Below are 15,343 nucleotides of genomic sequence, written 5' to 3' on the forward strand. Positions count from 1 at the left end.
AAATTAGAGGCGAGCGACCTGAGTTTCATGAAAAAGGACTTGCCGGGCCATATCGGAATGTTTTTAAAATAATATAAGAGTTTGGGCAAGACTACAATTTTGAGAATAGCCACTCTACCATACAAGGACAAGGGAAGGCTAGCCCGTGTTTGGAACTTGGTCGTCAAACTCAGTAACAGTTCACCATGGTTCTGTGTATATAACAATTGTTTGTCCCTGGCCACCATGATACCCAAGTAACGTACTTGAGTCGGAGTGGGCCTAAGCCCAGCAATTGCAGCAATGTTACCCGTACAATCTGTAAGGGGAAATATTTCGGACTTGGGAACATTGATTCTGTACCCTGAATATTCCGAGAACTCATGTATGTCTGACATTATGAGCTGTACATTCTCTTCTGGGTCGCGGACATATAGCAGGGTGTCGTCTGCATATAGTGAAATGATCTGGGGGGGGGCGGACATCCTAAGCCCTGAGGTGAAAAGGGACAGCCCTGCCTGGTACCTCTATAGAGCCTAAACGAGGGGGATAAAGTGGCGTTGGTCAGAACCTTAGCAATCGGGTGAGTATATAGTAGCTGTACACATTTGATGAAGTATCGGCCAAAGCCAAACCGTTCAAGCACCAGAAAGAGATAAGACCAGGACACAGAACCGAAGGCCTTCTCGGCATCAAGGGCCACCACGGCAGCCTTTGCTGCGCGATCAATGTGTTATTTAACGTTAAACAAGCGCCTCAGGTTGAGAGCTGTAGATCTAGTTGGTATAAAGCCTGCCTGGTCTGGGTGGACAAGGATCGACATGTACGGCAGGAGTCTGGTGGCTAACACCTTGGCGAAAATGTTTGCATCGGTATTGATCAAGGAGAGCGGTCTATACGAACCCATGTCATGTGCAGGTCTACGGGGTTTCAGGAGGACAGTGATAATAGCTTTGTGCATCGATTCTGGAAGGGCCCCTTGATCCATCGCCTCTTCCCACACTTTTAACAGTAGTGGGGCTAGTTCAGTCCTAAATTCTTTATATAGTTCCGCGCTAAGTCCATCCGAGCCGGGGGCGCGGCTCCCTGACAGAGATTTAATGGCCTCTACAATTTCTTCAATAGTGATGGGCTGATCTAATATGTTACGGGTCTCAGTGGTCAGTGTAGGGAGGTCTAGGTTATCCAAATACCGGAACGTGTCTTCTTTACTTTCGATGTCCTGATTGGAGTAAAGGGAGGAATAAAACTCAGCGAAGGTGGAATTAATGTCTTGCTCCTTATTAACCAAAGTCCCAGTGGGTGTCAGAATACCAGGGATTGGACTCCGATGTCTATCTGCTTTAAGCATGGTAGCTAAGAATTTCCCGGCCTTATTACTCTCCCCATATCTACGGGCCTTGGCAGGCGCAGCCATGTATAAGACTTCCCTGCTGGCTAACTCGTTGAACTCCTTCAACGCGACATGCATTTGCGATAGCGTTGCCTTGTCCTGTGTGGCACCATATTCAGTTTGTAACAGGCCTATTTTAGTTTCGACTACGCCCAGCTCTCGTCTTACAGCTTTAAGCATACCCGTGGACTTGCCCAGGATAGTACCCCGGATCCAGACCTTGAATGCCTCCCAGAGGGTAGCATAAGTGGTCACCGATCCCTCATTTATTTAAAAAAATTCTGTGATCTCAGTATGGAGGGCTTCGCAAATATTAGTGTCCCTAAGTATGGCGGGGGCATTCTCCACCTTCTAACTGGAGGAGGGGCATCACCCAGCTGAATGCCAAGTGTTACTGGTGAGTGATCAGAGAGGGTGCAGGGGTGTATTTCACAACTGGCGACCATGCCGGCAAGGGGTGAGCTAATGAACCAGTAATCGATACGTGAATGGGAATCATGGACAGAAGAGTAAAATGTGAATTTCCTCTCAGTAGGGTGCAGTGTGCGCCAAGCGTCTACCATATCCATCTGTTCCATCAACTGCCGCACAACCAATGCGGCTCTGGAGGGGGACCTGGGGTCAGTAGTGGACCGATCAAGGGACTGGTCCAAAATAGTATTGAGATTGCCGCCCCAAATTATCAGTGCCTCCCCTGACGTAGTCAGCATATCAAGTATCGTACAATAGAACTGTGGATCATCCACATTTGGCCCATATGTATTAACAAGTATTATTTGGTATCCCGCCAACTCCCCCCAGACTAGTGTATATCTGCCAAGCGGATCTATTTTACTGGAGTGGTATTTAAAGCACAGCTTGGGGTGTATGAGGGTTAACACTCCCCTAGACTGTGTTGAGTATTCCGTGTAGTATCTCTGGGGGCCCCATCGTGGCAGGAATGCAGAATTGACATTTCCCAGTGCGTCTCTTGAATGAAAAGAATATGAGGATCATGACGTGTAACATATGCTGCCACCTTCCTCGCCTTCACTGGGTTGTTAAGCCCGCGAATATTCCAAGAGAGTAGCTTGACTTTTAAGCCCCTATCAGCGTGTGCCATACCCGCATATTGTAAAGATCATCTGTCCGTAGCCTCGCCCCTGTCGCAAGTGATACGGCCATTCTGCCATGTAACCGCTCTCCAATTTTAACAATCGAACTCCTTTAAACAGAAACTCCCTGAACCATCCCGATCTGACACCAGGAACCCATGACATCTGCCCCAACTTTGTCCCACCCACCGCCCACATCATCTGCGGAATATTGACCCACTCAATAACCGTGGTCGAGCTTGTTTTGGCATTGACCAAACTTTCGGCCGAAGCCAACCTTGTATTCGAATGAAACCCCTTCAGGTGGTCCAAATTTCCACACCAAGAACACCCATTTCCAACCCCTCTTACCTCCCCCCCACCCTCATCATCACCCCCAACTTGACGATGTACCCAAAGAAATTCGTGGAACATTCCCGGGGTAGCCATGTTGCCTCACATGGCCGCCTGATTAGCTCCGATCTCCAATAGTCACATGAAATGGAGCCGCCCTGCTGGTAGGATCAATAGGGCGGCAGAAAAGTCTGGGTATATATGTATTAGGCACTCCTCGTGTTGAAGCGTTCCAGCCTCCCTGGCCAGCCGCAGGATTGTGTCCCTGTCTCTATAGTTAAGCAGCCGTGCAATTATTGTGCGAGGGGGAGCACCTGGTTTGGGGGCCAGGGCAAGAACACGGTGAGCTCTCTCCACCAAGAAATGTTCGGAGAATGACTCAGGACCAAATAGTGTTTTAAGCAGTTGTTCAAGTTGTTTTTCCATTTGGCCTTTCCCAAATGACTCTGCCACGCCGACCACACGGATGTTATTGCGTCTCGATCTAGATTCAAGATCCTCACATTTATGTTGCATTTTAGACATGGCTTCCTTAAGCTGGGCGATGTCACGGCCATGTTGTGAGATAGCGTTTTCGTTACTGCTAATTCTATTTTCTGCATCAGTGACACGTATGCTCTCTTTTTCAACTCTAGCCTTCAGGGAGCCAATGGTAGACACTATGTCGTCCAGTTTCATGTTCACTGCTCGGAATCCATTTTCCACAAGCATGGCCAGCTTGTCCCCCCGTCCTTCAATGTCTGCAGGTGGGGTTTCATTAGCGTCAGCGTGCACTTCAGTTATGGCGTTCGGCGCCTGGCTGCCGGTAAATGCATCCATAGGACCCTTCCTCTTGTTACTGGGTGTTTTGCCTCCCTTCCCAGCCTTGTGTGGCTCGCCCATGGTGCCGTCCCACAGTACCTGGTTCAGTTACCCTTACTGCTGGGTGTCCGAGCCCCCGCCCGTAGTTTATGGATATTCGGTGAAGCCACCCGGATCAGGACGACAGAGTGTGCCGCTAGGGCACCAGGGGTCCTCCGCCTCACCCTCCCTGCTCCCAGGACGCCTGTAGATTTCCGGCAGAGCCCCCAGTACCAGGGTACTAAAATCCAATGTTAGGCACCAGCGGTGGATATTTTCTCCCACGTAGTTAGGTGTCAAATCTCAGGGTGCGCCACAGTTTACGCCAAACAGGGCTTATATAGATGTCTGGGTGTCCATCAGTGCGTGGGGTCGGCCAGGCCACCAGCACAGGGCTTCATGCGCCAGGGCGACCGTGCCTTGAGCTGCCAAAGGTAGTGTAATCTCCTGTGTATGTGCGCCCACGACAAACAGATAGTTCTGGATGGGAACCGGGAGGTAAGGGCTCCGCAGCAGACTTCACGGATGTAGGGCATGCAATATAATGTCCGGAGCAATGTTGCCCGCTAATAGGGCGTTTCCGCTGATCCCCCCTCACTGGTACAGGGGCCCCTCACTTCCCGCTGCCTCATGAAGCCGTGGGCATTGGCCTCCGTAAATTTATGTAATGTCTTAGCTGGCACGGGCGCGCGCGTAACACAGAGACCGGCTTCCCGTCCACTGGGAGTGTCAGATCACTTGGGGCCAGTTCCTCCGCGTCCCGCGCGCCGGCTCCCTGCCGAGCGCAGCACGGAGAGTGTCTCCAGCTGCAAGGGGAAGCCACGTAGCAGGATGTCACCGCCATGTCTAGTGGCGTCTCCGCAGCAAATTCCGGAGTGCGGGGGCCACAGAAGGGTAGCTGGTGTCGTACCTGAGGGGGGCTCAGCGTCTCCTCGTCTTCACAGCTGAACAGCTCTCAGTCCGTAGCCGTCCAACGCGGGCGCGAGTCAGGCACGGGCCGTTGACAATGGCCCCGCCCCCACACGGCCTCCTCCTCGCCAGAGTCCACGGCTCCGCGTTGCCTCTGCCTGGAACTCCGAGCCAGATCGCGCTCCCAACACCAGTCGGGCAAAATTCAGAGCGGCGTAACTTCAGCGCCAGAGACCGATTTCCACCAGGATTTGGAGACGTTGGGGACCAGGCCTCGGCTGGTCTACACAGCCATTTGTGGGTGCTTAGGTGGCTCCAAAACTGATGTTTTCTGAACGGATCTTGCACTGGAGCAGGAACTCAGGATTCAGGCGGCCATCTTCGTCGTGCGCAACAGTGCCCCCGGATTCCCTCCATCTTGAAGTGATTGTACTTCAGCCATTCGTTCAGGTTTTTTAGATTGATAACCGGCCGGACTTTTTCTTTTCTGTGCAAGAGGAACATATTGCTTATAAACCCCGGAGAAGACTGTGTCTTGCGCTCTATCGCGCCTTTCTGGTGAAGCTTCACTTGCTCGCTCTGAAGAAGCACTGCTTCCTGCTCTGATAGGAGGATCGCTTGCGGCTCTTGCCGTTGAAAGGGGTCGCCTAGAAAGTCTATGCGCAAGCCTGCTACGGCGTGTAAAACCCAAGCATCGCTGGATAGTGCATGCCATGCGCTTAAGAATTTAAGGGTCCTGCCCCCCACTTGTACATTCAAGGTACTCCCCACCAGCGGCACCTGCATGTCTGTAGGCTCCTCTTTGTCTGCGACCTCTCGGGAACTTCGCTCTGGAGGGGAAGAAGGCATCCTGTTGTCTTCCCTCCCAATATTGTGCTCTATGACCTTGGTGCCTGCGATGAAAGGAATATCGACTGGACACTGGGCCCCTTTAGCGTCCGGCCCTGGCAAAAACTCGCCCCGGGAAAGATTCTTTTTATGGAGTTCTGAGATTTCTTGAGGGCAGAATAAGTTCCCACAAATTGCGACATTTCTTTAGCGAAAGCCTCGCCAAACAGGAATCCTTTTGCTCCTTGCCCCGCTTTGTATGACGATAAGTCGCTTAGTTTTGAGTCAATTTTCAGGAGTGCTCCTCTTCTCCTCTCTGATGAGAGGGCGCAGTTGGCGTTACCCAGGAAACACACGGCTCTTTGTGCCCAATTTGCTAGGACGAGAGGATCTATGGCGGTCCCGGTGTCTTTGGCTTTTCTCAGCCAGATCCATAATTTTTGCTAGAGGGCCTGCTAAGTCAAGGACCTTGTCTTGGTACCCACTCCACGCTCTATCCACGCCCTTCCTGACATCTTTGGAAGCTTTTGTTACGAAGGTAACCATTTTTGGGTCTAGATCGGGAGTCTCGGATAGCTTGTCAGGCAGGTCTGGGCGGGGACATTCAGATCTCATGCGAGATCGTACTTCTTTGTCAAGCGGTTTGCGTATATGTTGCGCCATGTAGAGCACTACTTTCGGGGAGGGTATCCACTCGGTGGATTTTGGCCTCCGGATCGAACATATTGTTTCTGTCTTCTTCCGGGTCTTCTTCTTCCCCTCCTTCATTATCGGGCGAGTAGCCCTCGTCTATGTCCCCTAAATTATCCACCCCTGGGGCAGGGGGTCTGGCGTTCTGCTGATTTCGCCAGGAAGGCCTTCTTTAGTCTTGCGACAGGGTCGCCTGTCTTGTGGGGGTCCTGGTCGACCTTCCTTTCCTTGCTCGGGGGGGGTCAAAGAGTCTTTGCTCTTCTGAGCTTTACACCCCTGCTCAACCCCTCCTTGAGGGGTGTCCAGTCAATGGGCCTTCGCCTGGGCTAAGGGGCAACTTTTTTCTGGGGGATTTCTGGTCTCTTTCTAAAATCCATGCTTTAAGCATGTCCAGTCTCTGAGCGATTGGCTGCACACCTTCTGAGACTGCTAGGGACATTGATTCTCCCAATACTTTCTTAAAGTTGAGCGACAGCTCTGTTTCTTGATGAGAGGGTTCTTCCTCCCACTCTTCCTCACTATAGTCTGGAGTTGTAGAGTGATCCCCTTCATAATGGGCCATGATCTCCTTGTGTTAGCAAAGCTAATATTCTTTTGTCGACTGTGAAAAATTGGGCCCACAGAATGAGACAGCACTAGGGCTGCAGGCCTTCACGAGACACGAGCCGAATTGTATCCTTTTTTTTTTTTAATACTGCTGACAGCAGCTGTATCCAGACGTGCTCTGTGTAATAATCAAAATAAAGATTTTTATTTTTTTTTAATTCCTCCTCAGGCCACTCGCACATGCAGCTCTCTTTCCCTTTCACCTATGCGTTCTGGGAAACGAACGCCGGAAGGGCCCGGGGGGAGACGGGAAGGCTCGTGTCCTCCCGCTCCCTCAGGGTCCTAGTGCACGCCTTCCGTGCGACCGTCTGTGGAGCGGGCCGGCTGCCTTTCACAAAGTGAGAGTGCCCGCGGCTCTGACTCCACAGCGTCCCAAGCCTAGAGCTGGGATTCTTCGTTGCGCAGCTCTCCAGAGCCGCTCTACTATGAGCTGGAGCGGGCGCGAGGGCGCCGCGCTACAGACTGAGATACTGATAGCACGTGTATCAAATGAAGTAAGAAATATCATTTATAAATATAATATATATTTTTTTTAATATAATCATATACGCTCCGCAATACTTCTACACATCATAAAAGAAGTAAACTCTAAGAGAGCGGCACATTTAAATCTGGGAATAATGCACTTATCTCGTATGCTGGCAGCAAAAAGAAAGAGGAAGGAACGTTGTGCTGTTGGTCCTTATAGGAGGGATAAGCACCGTATTGGTGGAGGAAGGACTACTGGTTACGAGGAGGCTCATGGGACTTGTAGTGGAAACTGTGTGGAGCCTCTAGAGAGAAGGAGAAACTTTTAAACTAAACGATTTCTTTTACTAAACGCAGAAAGAAACATTTGTTTTGAAAAGTTCATATAAATTTTGAATTGCTGTGTTGGTGGCAAATTAAAGAGTTAAGCATAATGCTCACCTCCGTCTTGTTATAGAATTATACCGAATATTCTGCGCAGATTGTACGCCGTGGTCCTCCCAGGGATAAACCCAGACTGGTCCGGATGGACTAAATCTGGCATATACGGGAGGAGCCTGGTAGCCAGTAGTTTGGCAAGGATTTTACTATCAGAGTTTATTAAGGACAAGGGCCTGTATGAGCTCATGTCATCAGGGGGGGTCTATTTGGTTTTAGTAGCACAGTAACCAATGCTTCAGTCATTGAGGGTGGGAAGAGTCCCAGTTTGTAGTGCCTCTTCCCACGTACAAAGCAGATTGGGAGCCAAAACTGCACTCAGTTGTTTATATAGCTCGAACCCAAGGCCGTCGGGACCAGGGGTCTTCCCGGAGGGGAGGGATTTGATAGACTCATCTATTTCTTCGACAGAAAGAGGAAGATTTATCGCCTGGTGTGCTTCCTCATTCAGTTTTAGCAAGGGTATTGAGTCGAGATAGGCCTCCAGTTCCGCAGGGGAGCATCTGTCGGAGTTGGAGTATAATGTATTATAGAAGCCATGGAATGCAGCGTTCACTGCCTCGGGAGAGTTCAGGACATTACCGGAAGCATCGAGGATCCCTGTGATATGTTGTGTCCCCGTCTCCCATCCCAGCGACAGCTCCAAGTGGTGTCCTGGACGGTCAGCCTCACCATATCTCCTAGCCTGAATTGGGCGGTATAATAAGTGGACCTCTTTGTCCGCCAGTTCCTTGAACCTCAGGAGGTTTCCCTTTATACTACCCAGGAGCGTCCAGTCACGGGTGTGTGCATATTCGTCTTCTAGCTTTTTAATATCACCCTCTAAGTCCGCAAGATTCTGTCTGGTCTCACGCAATTCACCAGAGGCAGTGGAAATGATCTCCCCTCTTGCCCACACTTTGTAGGCCTCCCAAGCCGTACTAACTCTGTCAACCGATGCAGAATTCCTATGGAAAAATTCCTCAGACTCAGTATGTAGATGCTCTAGAAGAGTTGAATCCAATAAGCAAGAAGGGGACATGCGCCAAAGAGGGCGGGGCACCATAGATGTATGCCATAGGAGTGACAATGTGATGGGAGAATGGTCCGAAAGAGTGCGTGGGTGTATTGCAGCTTCAGCCACTCGTGAGAGTAACACAGAGGGTATCAACCATAAATCTATTCTGGAAAGGCCGTCATGAACGGTGGAATAAAACGTGTACTCACTTTTGGACGGCTTGCGGCAGCGCCACGGGTCTGATAGGTCTAAATGGTTCATCACGCTCAACAGCATCCACCCGGCTGCCGTTAGTTCCCTCTGCATGTCCCTTGAGCGATCCAACACACAGTCAAGTATGAGGTTGAAATCACCCCCCAAATGATTTGTGATTGAGAATAATCGAGCAGGAGATCAAGAATTTGGCCATAGAATTGTGGGTCGTCCATATTTGGGCTGTATGTGTTCACAAGAGTGACCCTAACCCCAGCCAGGGAGCCCCGCACTACAACATATCTACCCATCGGGTCAATGCTACGTTTGGTTTCCTTAAATTGTATAGAGCGGTGTATCATTGTAAGAACCCCACGAGACTGAGACAAGTAAGTATTGTAAAATCGCTGGGAACCCCAAGGTTTGGCGAATGCATCGCAAGTGGCACCCAGGGCATGAGTCTCCTGAAACATTATTACCTTAGGAGCTATGTGGTTTATGTAAGCTGCCACTTTGCGGGCCTTCATGGGATGGTTAAGGCTGCGTACATTCCAGGCTAGAAAGGTGATATTAGTATTCAGCATATTGCAGATCAACGAAATCTGAGAGCAGTTGTTGTTGGTCACTAAGTACATTTGAGACACCTATGTCCCGAGTAGAAAGGTCCTCACTGGTTTTCAACAAATATTGGAACAGTCCTGATAGTAAGCCAACAGAGCTAAGGGATTGCATAACACTGGCACAAACATGTCTGAAACATTTGCAATAGAAAACAGTCCCCAACGGTCCTCCCACCCACATCGTCACCCCAAACTTGACAATGCATTCCCATACACTTAACAGCATTTAAGACTCTATGGGGACCACTGTGAGTTAGCCTTTACGTACAGAAAGTCCGTCGGGCAGCGTGGGGCAGCCCCAGACTGAATTGAAACTATGCCCTTATTGTGAGATAGTGGGTAGATCGTGTAGTGCGCCAAGGTCAATCATTATGCATAATGTCTGGGATATTGTCCCGCGGAGAGTCACTACCCGCGCCCCTGGGCCCCCTCGCTGGTAGTGGTATGGAGATGTTAGATTCTATATAGGACACCGCATCAACTGTATCCTCAAAAAAGAGGGCTCTACCCCCATGCTGCAGACAGAGTTTGGCAGGGTACAGCAAAGCATATTGCACCTACCGCATTCGCAGTAGCTTCTTCACAGGGTCAAACGATTTGTGCTTTGGCCAGGACAGTTGCCACAAAATCGGGGAAGATGTGGATGTCAAAGGATTCATAGCACAGGGCGCCCGTCTCCCTAGCCATGCGCAGTACCAGTTCTCTGTCGTGATAGTTAAGTAGCCTCGCCACTGTGGTACGAGGGGGGCACCCGGTTTGGGGACCGGGGCTAGGACACAGTGGGCCCTCTCCACCAGGAAATGCTGAGAGAACCTGGTAGGGTCAAATAGTGACTTGAGAAGATTATCGACATACTGCTCCATCGGACCTCTGCAAGCCGCCTCCGGAATTCTCACCTTTCGAATGTTATTGCGGTGTGAGCGTGATTCGAGGTCATCACATTTATTGTGGACTTTACTAAATTCCTGTTGCAGGTGAGCGACGTCACGGCCGTGCTTAGCAATCTGATCTTCGTATTCACCGACCCTTGTCTCGACTTCCGTAATGCGGGCTCCCTCCTTCTCCAACTTGGACTTCAGTGAGCCGATGGTGGAGACTATATCATCCAGCTTGACATTTACTGCGAGGAAGCCACTCTGTACAGTCGCCAGCAAATGGTCCTCTCTAGCAGTCGCAGGAGAGGCAGCCCGTCCATCGACCAGGGGGTTGCTCACGGCAGGTTGGGAAGTAGTTAGGGTGGAGGTGTAAGTGTCCATAGGGCCCTTCTTCTTGGATGTGGCTCCCTTGATCATGGCTATTGTAGAAGGGTAGACGAGTCAACTAATGTGGGATGACCTCCAGGAGCTACAGCGCTTTAGTATGTTGCGCCAGGGGGAGCCCGCCACCGCAAAAAGATATAGCCAGGCGCTACCCAGATGTGCCCCATAGGGCAGTGCGCTCAATGGTGATGGTCCCAGTCAGATGTAGTTCAATGCTCAGGTTCAGCCGCACAGGAGGGAAATGATGTGTTGCACTGGACACCAGAGTGAGAAGCAAGGGGGGAAACTACCAAAGAGGGGACCAGCCTGCAATGTTTATGGCGACTCCATTCCAGAAATGAATCTCAGTCCAAAATGAGCGGGCCGGACCAGTTACATGACCACAGAGTGGGCGAGGTAAGTTTGGAGGGCGTCCAGCAGGCTTAGGATGGATTTGTTCTGTAGCCCACTGGAGCACCAGGCAGCGCCCTCACCCCAGGGAATCAGGCAGCAACGGTCGCCACAGGAAGACTAAAGCAAGTACGGCCTCACATATAGGGGAGTGGATCTAATCACAACTCCAGCCACCAAGCCAGGTTCAGATAGAATGTACACCGTGGGTCACAGTCCCCCACCATGTGCCCTGCGCCACCACAAGACAGAGCCCCCCGAGGGGGACCGCAAAATGTACACAATTGCCCCCCTCAGTGGATCAAGAGGTGTCAAGGGAGCATTCAGAAGGATCCACCCGGACTGCGCCCCCAAACATCCCCCGGCTCCAGACCAAAGGCGCAGTCACAGCGCAGGGGGGGACGGGGGATGCAGGTGCCGACAACGCACAGGCGGATGGGCAAAGTCAGAACGTGCCCTTCAGGTGCGGGTGTCGCGCTGCCCCAGGCGACACTCACCTGAAGAGTAGTGGGCCCACAGCGTCCCCGGGATCACTTAGGAGTACAATGAGCAGGGCTGGGAGGCCACACGCGACCAAATGAGGCTTCAATATCGCATCGCCGGGGGCCCACCATAGACCGCTGCCCGGGTTGAGCGAAGGGCTGTGGCAGTCTGGGCCACGGGAGCCCTGGGGGGGGGTCACTCGTCCACTGCGCAGGGTCTCCTAGGGCGCAGGGTGGACCACACTGGGTAGGCCCTCAGGGCGAGCAGCGATCCAGTAGCACGCAGAGGAGCCCCCGCTGCAATACGAAGATGTGCCCAAGCCGCTGTGGGTGCTGTCTCGGGGGGCACTTGCAGATTGTCTCGGGGCCAGCAGGAAGCGCCGCCTGTCGGGGCAAGGTCCGGTGGACGTAGAATCAGCAACTAGCGAACCACTGTGGAGCACTACCGCTGTGCTCACAAGTCGGACGAAGTAACAGCTCCTCAGCTACACAGAGACACCAGCACCACGCGGGGAGAGTCTCCTGTCACCTCCCCCACTCACAGCACGCCGCTCACGAGCGAGCTGGCCAGCCGAATCACTAGAGGCTAGCAGCACCTCGCCGGATCACCGATTTACTCCAGGATTTTACTCATGGGTGCACGGACCCTTCCAAACCTTACAAATGTCGTCCAGAGAATATTTCATCAGGCAGGAACAGCTTTATTGAAGAATCAGATTTTATGGGGCTGGAGCACCACATTCAAGCGGCCATCTTGTCTGGTTGCCCAACAGTGCCCTCCCCCTGCACGTCCATTTCTAATGGCTTGGATCTTAGACAATAACCATTTTTATTTTACTAGAAAAACATCACATTACAATATATACCGTTTTCACTTTGGTTTCTTTTCGAGCTATTGTGCAGTAAATCTGTTATTTTTCCCCAAGTAAGAGTAGTTCTAGACTTGTAAAGACTAGTTTAAGCTGTTTAAAGTGTTTTAATAACAAAAACCCATACAATCAACTAAATCAAAAGACACACATTTTCTTCTAATTAAGACACCGTAAGGTATGAAAAGTGCTTTGGCGTCGGTCAAGCCATGCGCGATTCAGCTTACAGGGATACTGCTGGCTAAAGAAAACCATCTTACCACACAGACCATGACATCAGCATAGCTTTTAAAACTTTAACGTGGCTGGTAAAATAACTAACAGTGAGATAGGGTGTCTTGTAATTAAAATGTAAAAACGAACCCATGTTTTTGTTTTCCCTTTGGTAGCAAAACGAAAACGGGTGGGGGGGATAATGTCTGCATGTGCCAACTTCTCATGGCATTCACGGGACACACAGGACACAATTAGAGGATAATGTAAAGAGCTAAATATTATGTGATTGGCTACTGACGGCAACAGGAAGGCAGATCACCATAGTCAGGGTCGGACTGGGACAAGAAATAGGCCCGGAGACCCAAAAAAAAGTGGCCCACCCCTCACCTCAAAAAAGTGGCCCACCTCTCTCCTGCTAAAAAGTGACCCTCAAACCATCATCCGTGAATAGTGTCACTTCACGACTTTACGGAAAATGCTACTTATGGAGGGTTCATGTGTCTGTTACATTACAACACAACTCATAAAACATAACTTTGCATACAGTTCTGTGACAGGGTCCACAGCTCCGAGGCGCAGGAGTGGCATTAACCAACCACCCCCACTGCGGTTTTGGAACCTGCTGCAAGTCGATGCTTATACAGGGCTCTGCAACCCCAGCAGGGAAGGAGGGTTAGGGTGATGATGGTTGGATAGGAAAGAGGAAGTACTAGGGAAACCGGAATGAGGTTTAGGGAGAGGTTATGGATAGGTTGGGGATGTTAGGGTAAGGTTTTGACCACTGCGTGGTCATAGGATGTGTCATAATCGCTGCAAGAGAGAGTGTCACCCAGTTCCTGCCCCTCCCCATCCAAAACACCTCTCCATGGGAATTCTTTGAGTTTGCTTTAAACAAGCCTTACCATCAAACTTTGCAGTGTTTACTCAGAGCAGCCTTCAAGAGTTAAGGACTTAATTGGAGCTGAAAATCCACTAATGGTGTAATAAAACTGTCTTAGACAGGTCTGCCTTCAGCCCCCATGTGTGTCCTTCACTGAAGTCCTGTTAAAACAAACACTCACTGCATGCCCAATCTAGCTCCACCTCTCACCACCTCTACTGTAACAAGGTGTCTGGAGTGACGCTCTCCAGTAAAGGCAACGGAGGGGTGTCTGTGAGCTTTCATGTAAATGCCACAGAGAGGTGCCTGGAGTGATGCTCTCCAGTAAACATCACGGAAAGGTGTCTGGAGGCTCTCTAGTAAACGCCACGCCGGATCTATTGGCTTAATTAGAACATGTTGTGCTGTTGGGTACACATTTGGCTCCCTCACCCCCTTGGTCCTTCCAGACCACAGAAGGCATTCTCAGTAAACAGGATCACAGACTTGCACTGCCAAAAAACGTCAGACACCTGCCTTGTTAAAGGACAAGACAAATGTCTCACTGCTAGCGCCTAGACGTCACCAGTACAGTCGCTATAATACCATACGCGTCTCATCGCGACACTCGCCACCACATATTTATTATGCATTAACACATTTGAACCCACTCCTCACCCCAATCCCCTCCCTTCACAGAACTGCAGGTGCCATGATACAAAAACAGAAATGGTCAAATGAGGTCAGATGGACGATCGCTTGTCATTGGAGAGTCAGTGCCAACCTTTCACCTTTTGGTGATAAAATGAGTGCTACGAGTTGGTTAATTATAGCACCTATGAGAGGCATACGCACGCTAGCCATGCAGCCGATGCCAAGAAAGAGCCATCCCCGGCAGCGCTGACAGGAGTGCAGGAGGTGGACCATGCACTAGCCCCCACCTGTCAGAACCGAGAGGTGTATGTGAGCGGGGAGGGCTGGTCTGCGCCTGCTGTCCTCCGTGGTGGATCACCATACCCATGGTACACGGCAACGGCGGGCAGAGCCCGAGCTGGAGAGACACTTCCCCCGCCACCACACAGCAGCAAGGAGTGGACATGACCTGGGGGTTCGAGGGTGCGCAAGCAACACATGCAGCACCGAGGCCCAAGAGGACCGTAGCGCGGCCTTCTCCCACCCCACGACACGGGCATGGGCGCTCTGCTTCGCGTTGAGCGCCCGCCAATTTCCCCAACACAGCGGCAACACCCATCGGAGCTGCAGGGACCCGTCCACCAGAAACAGCGGTAAGGAAGAGGTGGGGAGGCTGGTGGAGGGCGGTGACCGCGGATGTGGGTCCGGGTCCCTGTCCGCTCTCTGACTGCACCAACACTGCCATAAAGTCCCCGCAGACCCCAGCAGCCTCTGCTGTGGCACGATATGACCTGGATATTGTTGCCTCATGCTACTATGGTCACACAGACACCCCTCCTGAATTAAACCATGTGTCACAACAAGAAGAGGACATAACTTTACCAGGGCTAAATGGTAATGACCCCTTGAGACTCTGAAACTACGTCACTGAAGCAACATTATAGGCACGAGTCAACCAAGAGCAGCTGCCCACCGCAACAAACGCACAGGGTGCTGTTAAGTCAACGATGCCTGAAGATAAAACCCGCTAGGCACCCCGGAAACCACACGACCACCTAGCAAATACCTTGCAGGTACCCGAGTGTGCTGGACAGTGGTGCACTACACGCAAAAGCTGTTGGCCCCTGAGAAAACCCGCACTGGGCACAACTAACTGCAGCGTGCAACACTATCATCAACCCCCCCAGGGCGTGTGCCAAGATCCCACGGCCGGGTACGCACATCCTACATGAGCTACCTGATAACCAA

The 15,343-nt window shown here is 51.2% G+C and overlaps 1 protein-coding gene across 2 annotated transcripts in view; it reads right to left on the bottom strand.

Moving 5' to 3' along the window:
- The window catches only part of LOC138471810 (syncytin-A-like), a 57,757-nt gene extending 45,477 nt beyond the window's left edge, over positions 1–12,280 (bottom strand). For both annotated transcript variants that reach the window (XR_011268517.1, XM_069609646.1), the window contains exon 1: positions 9,949–12,280. The gene's annotated coding sequence lies outside the window, so the exon portion shown is untranslated. The remainder of the gene's footprint in view (positions 1–9,948) is intronic.
- Between the last annotated feature and the right edge of the window lie 3,063 nt (positions 12,281–15,343).

This window comes from Ambystoma mexicanum, chromosome 8 (assembly GCF_040938575.1).
Source record: "Ambystoma mexicanum isolate Mex_15411 chromosome 8, UKY_AmexF1_1, whole genome shotgun sequence".
Lineage (NCBI taxonomy): Eukaryota > Metazoa > Chordata > Amphibia > Caudata > Ambystomatidae > Ambystoma > Ambystoma mexicanum.